At 44.0% G+C, this 18,995-nt stretch overlaps 1 protein-coding gene and 1 long non-coding RNA gene across 37 annotated transcripts in view; both read right to left on the minus strand.

Moving 5' to 3' along the window:
• Nucleotides 1-18,995, minus strand: part of CELF2 (CUGBP Elav-like family member 2) — an 861,437-nt gene that overhangs the window by 122,034 nt on the left and 720,408 nt on the right. The gene's annotated exons all lie outside the window — the stretch shown is intronic.
• LOC116269538 lies at nucleotides 1,156-17,583 on the minus strand. Its single transcript, XR_004177168.1, has 2 exons — nucleotides 3,488-17,583; nucleotides 1,156-3,016 (listed from the first exon to the last, which is right to left on the minus strand). It is a non-coding gene; the product is annotated as an uncharacterized LOC116269538 (long non-coding RNA).

Below are 18,995 nucleotides of genomic sequence, written 5' to 3' on the forward strand. Positions count from 1 at the left end.
TATTATAATTGCGAGCTATGATTATGCCATCATGGATCAGAAGTGGAGAGTGGCAATTCCCAGAGCGGCTGAGTGCGACATACTCCACACAGGGTAGCTGGTGTCTCGCTATATTTTTTCACTAATAGTTTCTGCTGTCATGAAGAGTTCCCTCAGGTATTTTGCCTGCTTAGCTGCTAGATAATTTGAGACACTGGTATGAGATTTTTGCGGTTTCCAAAGATAAAGCCCCAAACAAAGGCCAGTGGTAGCCACACACTCTCTCACACACACACTCTCTCTCACACACACACACACTCTCTCTCTCACACACACACACTCTCACTCACACACAGTAGTGCATCTAAAATCATAAACACTCAACTGTACTGAAAGACTTTAATTTTAAATGATCAAGTAGATTTATCCTCAAAGAAACCATCTGGATTATCACAGACCTTTTCAAACCACAGCTGTTTCCCTTGAAAATCTTTACTTGGAAACTCTGGGTAATAATACTCACAAGAAAAAAAAATGTACTGATATATAAAGATAACCAGTTTATATCATGGTTTGCTGTGAATCAAAGAGCAATAATGTATCAACATTTTTCAGTGTGGAGGTAACGTAGACACCACCCTAGACAATGATATCATGAGGTCAGACTTTAAAACTCATTCTGCCCTTAGGAAATTTGACACCATATTCATTAAAGAAAATTCCTCCGAGCTTTCTAAACCGAGATTTGATGCTCTGAGACACTGTTTTAAAAAAGGCAGTTTTCTTTAAATCCCTTGACTCTAATATATGGACAGGGCAATTTTTGTTTTAAGAGACAGGATCTCGCTCTGTTTCCCAGATTAGAGTGCAGTGGTGCAATCGTAGTTCACTATAACTTCGAACTCCTGAACTAAAGTCATCTTCTCCACTGTAGGCTGCTGAGTATCCAGGACTGCAGGCATGTGCCACGACGCCAGGCTCATTTTTAAGTTATTTAGTAGAGACTGGATCATGCTATGTTGCCCAGGCTGTTCTCAAACTCCTGGCCTCAAGTGGTCCTCCTGCCTTGGCCTCCCAAAGTGCTACGATTACAGGCATGAGCCACTGAGCATGGCTGATGCAGTTTTAAAAATTACATTCATGTTTTCTTTTAAAAATTGGGATTTTGTTTTTTTATTGACACATAATCTTTGTACATATTTATGGGGTACATGTGGTATTTTGATACATACATGCAAAGTACAATGATCAAATCCAAGGCAGGAGGACAGTGACTTGAGTTGTTTTTAATTATTGAAACAGTGGCTCGTCAGCTGCAGGGCAGGAACTCCAGATCACATGCCAACGAGTCACACTGCCAAAGGCAGGGGCTGACCCCGCGTAGCAAGGCTGGTTTTAGTGAGGTATTCCCCATGACTCTTCTGCAGCTACCAACCTGAAGCGAGGAGAAACTCCCCTGTGAAAGGTGTTCTCCACCATGGCAGGAGGGACCTTTCCGGAAAGTTCTAGTTCTAACTGCTAATTCTTTTTCTGATACTACCCTTCAGTAATATCTTATTACAGGGAATTGTGGAGCATTTTCTGGAATACAAAATAACTATACAACTTGAGGGCTGAAGAGAGAAAGTGAAAAATGGTTTCCTGCAATTCTGCGGCAAAAGTAGTCAAATAAAAAGTATTTCCATTTCGGAGCTTATGGGGTTGGGCATGAGAACAGCTGTCTCCCTCCCCTAAGTGGACTCTGCCCCAGGGTCAAGATGGGCCTGTCCACATCTTCAAGGCCATTCAACATCTTACATATATGAAAACCTACTGTTTTCTAAATCTAAGCACATAAACACTTGAAAACAGCCCTAGACTGATCATCTGATGACTGAACCCCGTATTTTTTTTTTATTAAACAACAAAGTAATAGCCCTAGCAGACAACTTCAACTCGAGTTATATTCGAATTCAGGACATCAAAAAAGTCATCATGTTTTAAGTAGGAAATTCCTTTACAGGCTGCCTTTGAATTCTAAGGGGCTGACAGATCAAGGGACGAAGGCCCTGGAAGGCTAAATTAGTGAATGCGCTATTTTTTTTTTCCTTTCTGTGAATGAAGCGCTCTTTTGTATGTGCATTTGCAAGCAAAGCAGGTGCCTGCTTCACACAAGTCGAATTGCAATTGGGATCTTGGCTTCTTGTCAAGTCAGTAGCATGCAAGCCAGTTTAAGTCAAAAGAGGACACACTCCTCATACTTGATTCCCATTGCCATCTATTTTCTCCCTCAACCTTAGCCACTTGGAGGAGAATTTAATACTTTTTTCTTTTTTTCATAGTCCAAAGGTTATGGATCTAAGAGGGACATTTTCTGCTCAAGCGAATCTGCCATGCGTTATGGTTTCAACTCTCAGTCACTGGCTTTGCCCCTGCCAGGACACCCTACTTTCACTTTCTACAAGGCAGTTAAAGGTTTAAAAAAAAAAAAAAAAACCATCAAAAATCCCCTGAATTAAAAATTTCAAGACAACTTAGCATTAACTTTAAAAAAAAAAAAAAAAAAAGAGGAGTCCTTTCTCCGTGGTAGAAGGTGATTTATAACCCTAGCATCTTGAGGCAAAAGGCAATGACAAAATGCCATTCTTAGAAAGTACAAGGAGGCCTCAGGACATGATATGAGACCCTAGATGGTCACCTATGTAGCCCCCCCCCTTTTTTTCTTTTAGCCCAAAATCCAACTACCAAGAAGAACTGGCACTGCTAGGAAACAGTCACATCAGGACACTATGACTGACCCTGGGCCCCATGGTGCTGGGCCCTTGGCGTGAATTCCTGTGGCTGGACCTCCACGCAGTGCCCGCTTTCTAGGAGTGCTAGATACAAGTGAACAAATGATGCCACCGATTTCACGAGCTCCATCTGAAACCCAGTCCCCTTGCCTCTCAGCTTTCTTACGTAGTCCTGCCTGTAATTTCATGATCGTGGCTCCGCTGTACTTGATGCTGAAGGCGGATGGCTGTAATGACATCACCTGAGAGATACAGGAACCAGAGGCCTGAAAAGAGTACCCATCACAGCAAAAGTTAGCTAAAGGGAGAACCTCCAGGAAGATCAGACATATCTGTGTTGTACTGCTCCTCCAGCCTTTTACGGCTTTAAACTCAACACTATAAAAAATAAAATGAGAAGAAGTCAAGGGAGCGTTGCCTTCTCATGGCTTCCATGCCTTTCCTGTAGAATCACAGAATTTTACAAGCAGCCAATGTTGGGAGTCGGGAAGCAGTACTCCAACATAAAGGCCTCACACGAAAAAGTCTCTCTCTGACCTCCTCCTGCCCTCCTGTCTCTCAGTCCCAGCCTCCCCTAAGCCCAGCCACAGAAACTGGAATCCCTCTCTTTCCCATAGCAGGCCACAGAAGCCAGAACCCCCTTTCCCCAAAGCCAGCCATAAAACTTAAAAATACTGCTCTGACTTTCCTTCTGTCGTTCTGTATAAAACTGGCCAGAAACAAATTCTCCGACCTACCTTGTTTGACTGTAGGTCATAAGACCCCCATTCCAGAAAAGGTCCTTCCCACACCCAGAAGGCAGAATCCTGCTCCGAGAGGCCAGGGAGAATGTGGACCGGCAGGCCTTGCCGAGTGTCCCTGCTCAGTCTATTAGTGTTACATCACGTCATTTTTGTCCAATCACATTACTACATGGCTGACCCTACTTTGTGGAACCTAAGCATGCAAATGAGCCTAGGCACACTTTGTTGGACCTAAGCATACTGTTTCCCCTGTATCTTTGGGTCTGCATCCTGAAGGCGCCTGTGTCACAAAAATTGTGATCTCATAAACCCACGTGCCTTTTCTCCTTCGGATCTGCCTCTTGTCAGGGATTCTTAGTGAACCTTCATAGGGCCAAGGGGAGGTTTTTCTCTTGGCCCCTACACTAGTTCTACCAGCCTAACCCCTCACACCCTCCCACTTTACAGATGGGAAAACACCAGTCCACAGGTTAGCAGGCTGCCCCCAAGTCACAGCAGGAGCCAAGAGCAAAGCCAAAACCATCCCAGCAACCACGGGTCAATGAGCACCCCTCAAAGTCTATGCCTCTCACAGGGAGAATGTCCCGGAACCGCCTCTGACGGGGTCCACCTCACTCTGAGAGATCTGCTTCACACTCTGTTCATGTCACCTAAAACGTCTCTTTATAACTGAAACCTCTCATCTGAAATGTCTCTCCAACAGTCACCTAAGATGACCCTTTTGTGCCACCTAAAAGTGGGAATTCCATAGCTAGAGTAGCAGTTACGCAAACACGAACACCTCATCCTGTACAAATCAACTTTTAAGGAAACTGTATCCAATTAGCTTAGTTTTACAGAGTTTGATATAATTGGCACCCTGATGTCAGCAGTATCACCATCTGGCCACTGCCTAGGAAGCTGACAGGCGACGCTGCCATCGGGCCTTCTGTATGTGAGTTATGTGGACTCCACGGTTTGGATTACCAAGCGCCATCCCAGGAATTCCCCTGGGAAACTTCCACTGGCAGCGTGGGACCCGCACTGCCCTCTGGCCGCCTGAGGCAGTCGTGCCATGCTCCGTCAACATCCTTCCTCACTTTCCCAGCAAGATTCCTTGCAGACAGCAAATCTGAGCCACCTTTTCAGCCCGGGAGGGAATGATGATCTCACTGGGCTCCCTGGCAACCCCACACCTTTCCTCCAACTCTCCACTTAACACACTATGACCACCTTTCTGTCAACTGGCCATGAGATCCAGGCCTCTGGCAGTCTCCTGTTGCCCTGGGGACTTCCCCTGGAGGAACCATCTTCTGTTATTTCCATGACCCTGTGAAGACTGGCAAGTTCCCTGTGTTTTCTGCGAGGAAAATGGAGTCTCTTTCTTTCCTTTTGACCTAGATTAAATCGACTGCATTTTCAAGCCTCTTGGGAAAGCAAGTGCAGCCTAATGTGCACAGCTATGTGTGTACTGTAACACTTCCTCATCCACGATTATGTAAATTCCACCAAAGCACAACACAGATAGGAAAGGCATCAAGGGCAAAATTGCTGGAATCTGCTTTTCCCCTTCTCTGGTTCTTTGAAATAAGCCACTTATGTTAAACCATTTCAATTGTCTAATAGCTATGAAAGTATTGGAAGAATTTCAGCATCATCGTTTTTTCCCTGATGGGACAATCATCGTGTTCAGCTGTTTTGCGAACTCTCCCACTCTGCTCTGAGCAGAGGTAGGGTGATGTGTGCATTTGTCGAGGCCCCCAGGGGGTGACGTGAAGAAAGCAAGCAGTCTCCTTTGTTAGAGAAAAGGTCACTTGACTATTGGAATGAAAGATAATAAGCTAGCCATAGAATTGATAATGCTTTGTATTTTTCCAATACTAATTCCAAAGTAGTGAGGAGAACTGTATTTTTCTCTGAAGGTAAGGAAGCATGAAAAATTTCAGGTTGAACATAACAAGCCAACTAGAGGGTCTGGCTTCCCTAAAGTGGGCGTAATTGGCCCAACTCCCTGGTCGGCTGGTCTCCCTGGGGTCTTCCCGGTAAGGTGGAGACCAGTGGCTCAGTGGCAGGTAGGCCTTCAGACTCACCAAACCAAGATCACATCCCATACACCAAGGAGGCATCACGGGGTTAAACATGGTCGGTATAAGGTCTTGAATCCAGCTAAAGAGGATTTAGTTTCTAAAGTACTGAGGGGCCTCATTAGAAGAAAGTTTCTAATATAAGGTTATTTCCTAGAATAGTTTCTCTAGAGGATAGGATAGCATTATAATTAGGAGGCTAGTGGCAATGAGAGGTAGGTTAGAATCACGGGTATTTTCCTACGATTCTCAATTCACAGCACACTGGGCTATTAGATGCTTCCAGGCCAGGCGGATCTCTCAAGTCTCCACTTCGCTGCCTTGCTTCGACAGTGCATCAGCTTGAATTCCCTGGACTAAGAACACAGGCCCCTTCTTGTTAGCCTGAATAAAATACAGCTCAGCTCTGTTCCTGAGCACCTATCAGTGGTATTCTAACTTATTACTCAAGTGTTCTAGGTGCCTCTGAACTCTCAAAAGGGTTATTTGCAATCCAAAGCAGAACAAAGGTATTTTTTTCTGGAAACGGAATGAGGAAGTCGTTATCTACTTCCTCACTCTGGTCTTTACGGTCAAAGTGAAATGGACAGGCAAATCCTTTGGCTCTAGAAATCCAAGGCTAGGCTGAAATAAACATTTGTACTTATGGCAGATTTTTTTTATTGTTGGATATGATGCTGGAGAACTACCATTTATGGCCATTATAACCGTCTCCACCCCACTCCGGCAATAACTGAGCCGCATTTCATGTGTACGCAGATCAGAGAGAGACATGTTTCTCCCATACTGCCTGGAACAGCGGAAATCATTTAAAAAATTCACTTCTGGGGCCAAGGTGGTGCCTGAGTTCTCATGGCAGACACCATGACAGTTTTCAAAGTGATACTGGATAGTCTTCTCATGCTCATTCATCATCTTTGTGGTGAGGCTGGTACGGTCATTCCTGATTAGCATCACAGGCTGATGACCTCACCTCCCTAAGCCTCTGGTTCTTCATAACATGGGGTTAGTGACAGCTATATTATAGATGCATCACATGAAGCCAAACAACGTATGAAAATGTTTAACACAGTTCCTGGCATGTAAATAAGAGTGCTTAGTAAATCTTAGCAGCTACTGTCCACTTTAAATTTAACATGTTTCTCCACAGAGCCCTGAGCCCTAACAGACACTATGCAGGCTCCCTTTGAGGCAAGTAAGGGATAGGGAGCTTTACCCCACTTTTATAACAAATGCAATAGGGAAATGCAGCCGTGACAGGCCTGCCGCAGGCTGCGATGCCGCTGTGCATCCCTGGGAGGAAGGGAGGGTAGTGAAGCCGCTTTTCTAAGTGATGACCACGAGCCCTTTAATAGGGCTTAGAATTGATTGTGTTGTCTTGCTTTCTGAAGTAATTACTTGGAACTAGCAGAATCCACCCATTCGCATGGCCTTTGAATACTCTGAACATCCATTTACGTGGCCTCTAAATAGTCAATCAATTTTAATGTAATCATTTTAATGAATTTCTTATTCAGGGTACAACAAAATTTTCCCCAACCGTATGCTCTATGATATGCCCCCAAGAGACAAAAAATCCCTCAGTTTGTTATTTAAAATAAAACCTATGGCTAAGGAGCACACCCAGGTTTCACTACTATACGAGTTTAACCACAGATTTGTCACTTCCCTTTATTTCAGCAACAATAGCGGAAGAAAAAACAAAAGCAGTAACACTGGGCTTCGCAAGAGGATGTGATGTCCTAAACGTCTGTGACAAGGACGGGGAGGAGGAGATGTCCGGCAGAAGCCTGGGGGCACAGACCACCACGGGTGTCGGGCACCTCTTGGCCATGGGGTTTCCAGCCGCTGGATTTCATTTTGAGAGCTCCCATCACACGGGGATCAGGTGCAGGAGATCACTCCCATCTGACTGTGGTTCTGCTGCCACGCTCCCCTTCTCCTAAGGAAGGCAGCTCTCTGCGGGCAGCTGCTACCTCTTAGGCTTCCTGGGTCCTCCCACTGGGCCCTACAAGGCACGGCGTGGTGCTAGGCACTGGAGGTTCCTACTGTATACTCAGGGGTTGACTCTCCCCGGGGCATTTTCACACTCCCTTCCCCTATAGCAACACGGTTTTCTTTTCGATTTGGAGTTCCATGAGCCTTTCTGATTCAGGTTCCTATGGGTAAAAATAGTCCATGCAACACTCTCTAGCCCATTTCCTGTGAAATGACTCTAGACTTCTAGCCTAAGAGAGATGTGGTTTAATGGCTAGGTAAAATAGATTCTGTTTGATCCATTTAGTAAAATAATGTATACACAGTGCCAAGCCCAGAATTTGGCACAAAGAAAATACCGAAGAGAGGTTAGCTTTTTGTCTTCCTTCTACTGTACAATTTTAGGGGCAGTATGAAGGGTTTCTTGATAACCAGGGTGATCAAATAATCCATTCTCCAAGTGAGGACCCTTTTGAAAGCAGAGGGGATAATGTTAATGATGATTCTGGGACAACAGAAGAACATGGGGCTGATGTGGGCAAAGCCTCCACACCCCTCCTCTACTGTCCTCTCCCCCGTCTTTTCACTCAGCCTCTGAGCTTCATCCTTTCAGTTGGGGGCTCAGATTCATATTAAAATAAAAATGCCTCAGAAGACACAACACTGCAATCCGTTTCCCAACCATTTATGCTGCAGTATCAGTGAATCTTATGGCTCCTGGGATTGATAAGAGTTTCCATAGTGAGAACGTGGGTCACGGGGCAAGAGGGAATGTCCTAAAAGAAGGATGACCCCCAAAATGGGGATGGCTGGGGAGAAAGTGACAAACTTCAGTCACATTGTAATTCTGAAAAGGGTCCATTCTGGATTTGACAGTGATCAACTTTAAATGCCAGACTGAAGAGAGAAAAAATATCTTAACAACCATCTGGTTTAAGTTCTTGCTTCCGGTTAAAGAAGCGGAGGCCTGGAGAGGGGGTGTCTTGGCAGAGTCGCCCCTCTGGTTCCTGACAAAGCCTGGCCTGATTCCAGTTAGGTGGACTCATCTTGCCAAACACTGCCCTGCTTTTTCACTGCTCCACGTCTCTAACCAAAGAGAACGTGTGGCTTTCCATTTTTCAGAAAATTAAATAACTGTACCGGATTATGGACACTCAAAAAAACATAACACATGGTCCTTGTACTTGATGTGCTTGAAATTTAGCTGCTCACTCATTAGCAGGTAGGAAGAGGATTTATCTTCTTTGCTCAAGAATCTTTCTCTGGAACACCTCAGAGGGAAAAGTAAAATATTTCCTTGATTTCAGGATAACAAAAAACTCTCCACACCATCCACTGATGAGCGGCCACTGGGTTTTGTCTGAGGAAGAGCACACCGCCCGTCAATCGTTCCCACGCTGCACGCACGATGGAGCGGTATTTGATCTAAAAACTTTCATTTTTCTCAATCATTGCCAATGACACTGATTCTTCTATTAAACCTTCAGAAAAAAGCAAAGAAACATCCTGCAGGCTCCTATTTCTTCCCTGGATGACTGGATGAGGATGGATTTCTGAGTCTTTTTAGCCCTTTCGACTGTAGGGCCACTGCCTGTTTGGATTAGACACACACACACACACAGAGACACACACACAGAGGATGGGGGTGGTGGGAAGGCAGGCATGTGGTAGACCACTCTGCAAGGAGCTAAAACGCTCTAGGCAATGAGATCGTTTACACGATAATGCCTCTGCTGCACTCTCCTACTTCCTAATTGTGCAGATAACAAATGATAATAATATTCTCCCACCACTGAGGGTCTCACCGCTAGTTCTAAATTATATTCGATAACAAGAAGATCAATAGCTCAGGCAAGTCTAAACAGCGACTCCCCCAAACACCTTTCCAACATGTGCTGGAACGCTTTCCATGTTAGTGAGAGGAAGTCTTAGCTCCCTGAATAGAACTGTCACAGGCTCATATTAAAGTCGGTTTGATTCGCTGAGCACATTCCAAACTGTGGAAAAGGACTTGGCCCAAGTGACTGACTACTGGGTAGATCAGAGACGGCAGTCTAGGAAGTCTAGGATCCAAATTTGCTGTGAAAAGCTCACCCGACAGATATTCCACATACTGTGTCCATCTCCTTGCAGCTTCAGACACCATCGGGGACAAGTTTTCCATCCTTTCTTTTTGGGATGATAAAGAATTTTTTGTCACATAGATAATTCAACTGCTGTTCATCCAATATATTTATAAGCTTTTAATTTCCAAGGTGGTAGGTTTCCCAAAGATTCAACATTATGACAGGAGGTGAAAAAAACGCCCCGAAGATTTCATTACTAGTCAACCTTATACACTGACCTATGTGTTAAACAGCTGTCATTAGATGATAAATTCCAAGTAGTTGATACAAACCATGAAATCACCATCTGTCAAAATGAGTGGTAAACTTGGTCAACTCAATGAAACAATCTGCTAATCCAAGAAAAATTCAGGTAGGAACAGATGTCTTAGTGTTACATGGTACAGTCATAATCTTTTCTATGCAGTGAGGCCAAATTAAGACTGAAGAGAGTTAAGCACGGGTGCCAGGAGTTACGTTTCACCACCGAGTCCACCACCATTCCTTACAACACAGGATTCTCAGCAGAAAACTGCACCAAAGCTACCAAATACCTTTCTACAATCTAATTACCTCTTACAGTAGCGTTTCCCAAATGTTCCTGAAGATGATAATCACCTGGGGCATTGGCAAAAACATGGATTCCTGGAACTAAGCCATGCCCTTTGGCTCAGGCTTTCCAGAGGAAAGGCCCTGGTCATCTATAGGGCAGTGTTCCCTGGGATTCTCATCCTCCAGGAAGCCTGGGAAACAACATAGCAAAGGACACTTGTTGCAGAGACTACCAGTGTCCACCGAAGTCCATCCTCTCCTTCCTCAGGGCCAACACCAGAGCATTTGCCCCTTGCCGTGTGACTAAAGGCTTCCTAAAGAAACACAAGTGGAAGTGACGTGTGCTGCTCAAGGGCCAGAGCTTTTAACAGAGCAGGTATGAGTCCTCCATACTTTCTTTCCTCTCCTTTTGAATGGACAAAAAAAGTAACAAAACAAACACACACAAAAAAACCAAAGAGATGGTAGAGCCACAAGATGGAGAAGCCTGGATCCCTGTATCATCACATAGAGGAAAGCCACACACCAATATCCATAAGGGTTCTATGTTTAAAAGTCCTAATATATTTTTGGGTCTACAAAAATACTGACAGTTAAATCTATCCTAATATAACACCTAGAGAGTAAAAAACACACACGAGGAAAATACAGATGAAACAGTAACAATTCTGCCCACATCAGTGCTGTCTCTGCCTCACACTTCAGGGGACGACCCAAAACAGCTACAAGAAAAATGTACCAGGAGGATCCAAGTGAGTATGTTTTAGAATTTCATTTCAGAAAATTAGAAGTTGGTGAAATACCATAAAGAAGTCAGGTAGATAAAGCCAACGAAGCATTGAAATCTACATTTACACTTTCTTGATGAGAACACCTTTTTGAGCAAACCGCTTGGTAAAACTGACCAGTGTGAGAAGGGAATATACTTCCCGACAAGAATATCTGACATATCATCCTCATTGATGAACAATTCTCAAATTTAATTTGCCCACAGGGAAAACAACTTGTATGGTTTGATTCAGTCCACTACAACACAGAAGTTGATTTCTGTCTTTTCTCAACCTTTTCTCCCTTCCTTTTGTTAGTAAGTTTCAAAACGCTGACCCAGTAGCTGAGGCTTATCTCCATCCCCTTAGACTGCTTCTCCAACCTACCAGCAGCATCAAATGACAGGCAGGCCTGTGCAGAGGGGCAAAGAAGTCCCTCTGGGACAAGAAGAAGGGCAAAGAAGACCTGGAAATGTCTTGCAGAGGTCTGTGCCCACTGGGCAAGGAAAAGAGGGAGACCTGCACCATGTTCCTGGGTAAGTCATGAGCCACCAAGTGGTGTTTAAATCCTCTTGGTACCCAGGCAGAACTGCCATCATTTAAAATGCATTCAAAGCATTCATGAAAATAAGCACATGTCCACATTCAGCAGAATTTAAGAAATATCAAAGGGATGTGCCATGAAAAGACAGAGAACTGGTATTCAATACATTTAACCAATTCACTTCTTCATCTCCCTTGGTTGGGATTTCATATCTTTGCTGTAAGAAGATGCTCTTAGCCTTTTAGCATTTTGGTATGGGAACAAAGAAAAATTAATAGTCAGAATGGAGGCAAAGGTGAGGCTGAATGTGAGATACCTACCTATAAATGTGAATGCAACCCCTAACAATTTCGTAGGCAGACTGAAAATTATGTGGGCAAACTGGTTCTTGAAAACTATTTGTAAAACTCTTCTAGTGGCCAAAAGAGTTAATATACTCCCCCAAACCTCTTCTCTTCTCATTAAGTTGATCTCTGGAAAGTTTGGGTGAATTTTCACATCATTCATTCTCAACCACGACTAGAAATCCAGACGGTGTGTCAAAAATATCTGTCCCTGGAAGACTAAAATCTATTCTCTGGGGCACCCTCCCATGACCCAGTTTTGTGACATCAATGCCGGGGCAAATCTGGGTGTTAACTGCTCTGGAAAACTCCCGGGTGAGAAATTCAGGCCATCCAATTAGGACACTTCCAGGTTACCTCCAGCTGAAACACTCTGATTGGTTTTATCTTATTAGTCTTATTAGTCTTCATCACATCCCTGTTCTAGGCTAAGCTTTTCCTCAGCCCTGCTGCTTTGGAGAAACAATGGATAGATTCTGCATAGAATAGAAAAAAAAATTCTGAATTTCCAGCCATCAAGGCTAACTTCTTGCCTGTCAGCAGCTTTTAAAATATTGATGGCTTTTTCCCCCTAACAGACAAGCCGAGTGGAGCCCAGTGGAGTCTGGAGAGACCGCTTTTAACTGTGACTAGAAATGAATTCCCTGGAGTTTACCACATTTTTCAAGAAAAGGCACACTCGGGGGAAGGGGTGGTGATAGAGGGAGGGCAACATCTGACCAGCCCAGACCCTTCTGACTCAGACTCTACACAGACTGTACCCAACCTGCGGGCCTTCTCTACTCACAGGCGTGACATCTACTCCCGGCACTTGTGGTCAGGTAGTGATAGCAAGGATGGCCCGGGCTCAAGGAACAACAGAGTGTCTGCCTAGAGCACTCAAGATTTGTTTGAAAGTTATTAGCTCCACGTTCAAGAGGCGGGAAAAGCAGGCCGAAGAGAGAACCGGCAACCGAATCGGGGAGTAGAACATCGCAGAAACAAGGTGATGCATCTCACACTGTCTTCTTAACCGAATGGCTTCTAACAAGTCTCCAGTTACAGATGTTGGTCCCAGGGATCATGGTCTTGGGTTACAATAAAACTGTTCATTTCTTCCTTGACAATCTCTCACCACTAGAGAATAGTCATACAATTGTATGCCATCCTCCTCTCAGGTCCTACCAACCCCTCCTCTTAAAGTATCTACGGTTACCTGGTAAGTCAACTACTGTTGGTCCATATAAGACCAGGACTGCCCTGCAATAAAATCCATTGTTTTATGTTTTCCCTATTAACTGGAAAGCTCATGTTCTACTTACAGTTTGAAGACAGACTGTGATTTAATGGGCAATCCTTTCTATACAAGATTTTGAGCCTTGGGTCTTCCTCAAAACATCACTAACAGTCTATAGATTGACAAGAACATCTTTGTAAACAAGAATAATTATCCCTAGAGACAACCTAGTCTATGAAAAAAAATCTACAATGCTTTTCTTTTGGATGAGCTTTGTATAGAATGCAGGTCTGAAGCAAACCACTTGGCCATGCCCTTCTGGGTCTCCTTCAACAGTTGGCTGTCAAAGTAGGACGCTAAGAAATGGACACTGGTCTAGACTGCTTTTTAAAACCCACATTCTGTAACTGTGGCTAGGTTCTGATTGCTTTCAAAACAAAAGAAAACTATAAGCATCAACATCCTTATTTTCAAGGGGTCTACCTATGTTCAGATGAGTACGTGAAAGTGTAGTCTAAACAAGTTTACCTACAAATGAAAAATTCAAAATATTAAACAGAAAAAGATGTTGGCAACAGATTAAGTGTTCTGCCTCCCAGGGCTTGCTCTAAGCTTCCAGGCTCCTAAGAGGTCTGACCATCACAACCCATGTTTTCCCTTCAGAAGATAACAAAACAGAACTACCCAATTTGGGAAAGGGCTTGCTGAATGCAGTTTTTATCAGTCACTGCATTCGGCTCCCATGTTAACGACAGCAGAATAATTATTTTTGAGATTGTACACTGCCACATGGTACAGAATAAGCTGGAACACCAGGAGATAATGGACTGATTACACAGCTATCCTTTTAAACATTTCATCAGTCTTAGAACAGCAGATAAAACAACTATTTCATGTGTACCAGTGGGTTCCAGATTAACCCTGCAGCGTTAAAAATCCGTGGAACCACAAATCAGCTGATTCCAATGTAAAGCAATAAATCACTGGTGAATGTTGACAGTTATATGGGGTCTGGTTACCAGGTGACAGTTACTGTAAGTTTTAATCCAACTTCTCTATTGAAAAATACACTACCTTGCAACTGCCTTGAAGTTGCCACAAAAAATACATTTTTAGAGGAGTAATAAACAAATATCAAGAAATAGCCTTCATAAAATTGTCAGTATCAAAATGCTACAGAAGAGCCTCCTAAAGAAATGATGTCAGCAGTAAATATATAGCAGCACACTAAGCATGAGGAAATGGAACAGATTTTGTGTACATGCACCCAAAATGAGATCCCCATCTGGGAATAAAGATGGAAGAGTTTCTCCCTCTTTCCTCTGCCACTGACCGTGCGAGTCAAACAGAAGTGAGATTCTGTTCAGCGGATCAGGCCGGGGAGCCCAAAGGACAGTCTGTGTTACTTCGGTGGTGGACTGTTCAACAGAAAAGTGACTCATTGAGATAGCCCATAAATGCTGCTGCTGCTCTCACTGGAGGTCTGAGGCAATCTGGACACTCAACCGCATTCTGGAGAGTACAGAAAATGATTTTTGTTCTCTTTTTCCCCTGTGACATTTAATAAGGGACCATTTGCTACCCTGGTATCTGTTTATTTTATGGGAATTGAAACTTGAGATGAAACTGGATGCTACTTAAGCCACAAAACCTTTTTTTACCCCTATGAATGGACAGGAGAGGAAGGAGTGAGCATCACAATGGGAGGTTCCTGGATTCACCAGTTCCCTGGTATCACAGACAGAGTGCACAGTCACAGAGGGCCGCTTTAGTCCCAGCTGAAGCAAGTCACTGACCACCTTCAACCAGAGATTTCTTTTCTGTGTAAAATGAAGATGCTCATCCCTACCCTGCCTACTGACTCAGCCAGCGCAGACAATGAATGCAAGAAAACAATGGGAACTTGCCTTTCTTTTTTTTGAGACGGAGTCTCACTGTCGCCCAGGTTGGAGTGCAGTGACTCGATCTTGGCTAACTGCAACCTCTGCCTCCTGGGTCCAAGTGATTCTCCTGCCTCAGCCCCACGAGTAGCTGGGACTACAGGCGCCTGCCACCACGCCCGGCTAATTTTTGTATTTTTAGTAGAGACGGGGTTTCACCCTGTCTTGAATTCCTGACCTCATGATCCACCCGCCTCAGCCTCCCAAAGTGCTGGGATTACAGGTGTGAGCCACTGTGCCCGGCTCTGTGTGGTTTTTTTGTTTTTGTTTTTTTTTAAGAGAGAGGGTCTTGCTCTATTGCCCAGGCTGGAGTGCAATATAACCACAAACTCCTGGGCTCATGCCATCCTCCCTCCTCAGTCTCCTGAGTAGCTGGGACCACAGGCAAGAACAACTATGCCTGGCTAATTCTGTTATTTTTTTGTAGAGATGGGGGTCTTGCTATAATATTGCCCAGGCTGGTCTTGAACTCCTAGGCTTAAGTGATCTTCCAGCCTTGGTCTCCCAAAGTGCTGGGATGACAGGTGTGAGCCGCCACATCTGGCCTCAAAACGCCCTGTCAGCAGATGAATTACATGCAAACGTAGGTTATTCTTGAACAGGTATCTATGTTCTTTAGTGTCAAAACCCAATCCACCACAGCAGGAGCCTAGGGCCTGCAGCAAGTTACTCCCAATCCTCATTTTCTTCCTCGAGAAAGACACTGACACTGCTCACGTGCTTCCCAGGGTTACTGTAGGACGACTGGTCTAAATGACTCCAAATTACATATTCAGGGATTTATATGATAATACAGCTGCTAGCCAATAAAAATAGCCTAATTATGAATTCAAACTATATGCAAATGCAAAGGATAAAGTAATTCTCAAGGGACCAGTTTTTTTTTTCCTCCCCCTACGAGGTGCTCTTTCACCATGGACATGGACAAAGGAGGTTTAAATGAAGACTTTGTTTTGCAATGTTCAAAAAAGAGTATTAATATTTTGTGACTGCATCTGTGAATGAAGACACTCAAAAAGCCATGTTTCCAACTTAGGTTAATAATAAGGCTATTTGTCCACCCACTCTTTGGCACTGCTGCAATATTCCTGGCCTCAAGTGGGAGGCCATGTGGAACAAGGCCTCAGAAAACAAAGGACACGCAGCTTCCCTGTGCCAGTTCCTGTGAAACACCATCAGGCGGGCCACAGCCTCAACTCAGTGGCTGCGACTCTCCTTTTCCCTTCTCCAGAAAGCATATCGTTTGTGACATCAAGGTCTGCCAAAACAGCTTGGGTCACGGTACCTAGGTTATGATAAAATAATCTTCCTTCTAATTCCAACCAGATGCCAGTCAAAACTCTGAACACAATTGTGGCCCTGTCCTGTTTTCCTCAGTGACACTGCCTTGGTGACATTGCTTTCCATAAGCATTGCTATCCACCGGGACAGATGTGGAAGGTTTGTGCCCATGATTACGAACTAGCAAGGGATAAAAGAAACGGTACCTAAACCTGGCTTCGAGGACCTCATGACCTCATGTAGCAAAAGCAGAAGTCAGGGAATACCTCATTCTACTCACTGCCTTTCAGAACAACCCACTGCACACTAAACCTCCTCTTGGTGCCTGCTGTGTTTCTGTTCTCCTTGGCGCAGAAAAATGAGCCAAATAGCAGTTAACACTCTCAGACAGCATTTGGAGGATATTCTCGGAAGAGGACAGTAAAAGTGCCAAGTGTGACATTACTCAGTTGTAACAGAAGGAGAAATATTATCACACCTAGAGGTGTGATAGGAGTTTAAGTTCATGGTCGAACACTGACGATGAATATCATAGATTTCTACAGCTTCCAAAAGGGCATTCAAAAGCCCCTTCTCCACCACAGAGGGAAAAGGCATTACTGTCTCCGCTACACTGAGATGGGACTAGTGCCACAGGATGCTTAAAAGCTGCCTGTTAAAAATTCGAATTCAGAGCAGAAGCCCCTGAGATGAAGCTCCCCTCCCCTCCCTCCTGAGATTCTGGCTTGTCCAACAAAGACTCATCGGGATTTTTGTAACCCACATGGCACTATAAAATATGACGGATTATTGCTTTCTGTGAAACAGCAAATAAAAATTGAGTTGAACTTCACACTGTTAAGTGCTACTGTGAGCATTCGCAAACAATGTCACTTTTCTTCAGATTCAGAAACTGCTATCTGACTCAATTTCTATTACAATTTACCATTAGATTCACAGTAAAACAGCCTAATATATTAACATGTCACTGATCTTTGCTGATAATAACCAAAGCGGGGAGGGCTAGCGAGAGTGCATTTGAAGGCTACAGGCCATTTTCCCTTTGCGTAGCTTGCTTTGCCTTTCCTCCTACCCTTCAGTGGTCAATGTTTGGACTCTGAATGTTCAGGACACCTTTGCAGGGAAAGGACTTACTGGTTCTACGGGACTGTATGAATGCAAAGGTGCACACATTTTCATTACTGGGCAAAGACCAATTTTTGCATTTCAAAATTTTGAGTTTTCTCATTTTTCATTTCAAAATGAAAACTCAATTTAAAAAATAACAATAGATCAGGCGTCGTGGCTCACGCCTGTAATCCCAGCACTCTGGGAGGCCGAGGCAGGTGGATCACAAGGTCAAGAGATCAAGACCATCCTGGCCAAGATGGTGAAACCCCGTCTTTACTAAAAATACAAAAATTAGCTGGGCGTGGTGGCGTGTGTCTGTGGTCCTAGCTACTCAGGAGGCTGAGGCAGGAGAATCGCTTGAACCTGGGAGGCGGAGGGTGCAGTGAGCTGAGATCATGCCACTATAGTCCAGCCTGGTGACAGAGCGAGACTCTGTCACAAAAATATATATAAAAAAACTTTTTAAACGTAAAAATAATGTGAAATATTCTAAAACATGAAATGCATCAACATGAGAGTTTTAAGATTGTAAGTCTTGTCCTTGAACTAGCAAATTCCCAGCAATGTGACCACTCTTTGAACTAAATCTCAGTCATCTCATCGGAAAATGATGACTAGACCTCCCTCAGCCTCTCTCCCAGATTATACTGAGAAACAATACTTCATAAATCCATAAGCATGAAGCATCATATGGGCACATTTTAGAGTTTCTTGGAAAAGCTATTCCATTTATAAAATACCATAACCATGCATAAGATCAAACAGTGTCTTCAAAGATCATATTCTTTTGGTCAAACCTGCGTTATTAATGTTCTTACTACCAAACCTATATTGGCCTCTCAAAGGGTACTATCCTTCTGCTATACACCTGCCCCTAGGTGGGTTTACGTCTCTCCCTCCTTCCCACACACGGGAGTCCTCAGGTGGAACGAACAGGAATTCTGGGCTTAAGATAGCCCCAGCCCCAGATGGAACAGGGAAGGCATCAGCAGGAACACAGAACTTACCCTTAATTCATGTACATCCCATTGTACAGAACCTTCTTTGTCTAACACAGTTTGTGGCGAAATTTTCTTCTGTACTCATTTAAATGTAATTTCTGCACTTGTCACGGTGGAACTTTTGAGTTATTCTCTACACATTCACAGAAACGTGTGATTTCTTACAGACTCCCAGTTCCATGGTTTTCGAGACTGCTTTTGATGGGCAAGGTGGTTAATTTCACTCTTTCTCCTCTTGCATTTGGCACCTAGGGGTTTTCCAACCAGGAAGCAATGACAGCCCTGGAGAAGCTTGGCCCAGATCCTCATGGCGCCTGAGAAAACCCCGCTCTCCAAAGGAAGGACTATGATGACATTCCATGAAGTCACCGGAAGCCCCGCGCCAGGCTGAAGGTCTGGGGGTGTTTGGGTTCAGGGCTGTGAACTACCATGACTAATTCTTGCTAAATGACCTGGGGTAGTTGTTGGAAACAATGTTAAGAAAAAAAGTCATAAATATCTTTACATGAAAAACGTTGAAATTCACAGACACTGCCAAAGTGAGTGGAGAATGTAATGACAGTAACACCAAACGAAATTTACCAGAGCACTCTCGCGATGTC

Source organism: Papio anubis, chromosome 11, assembly GCF_008728515.1.
Source record: "Papio anubis isolate 15944 chromosome 11, Panubis1.0, whole genome shotgun sequence".
Lineage (NCBI taxonomy): Eukaryota > Metazoa > Chordata > Mammalia > Primates > Cercopithecidae > Papio > Papio anubis.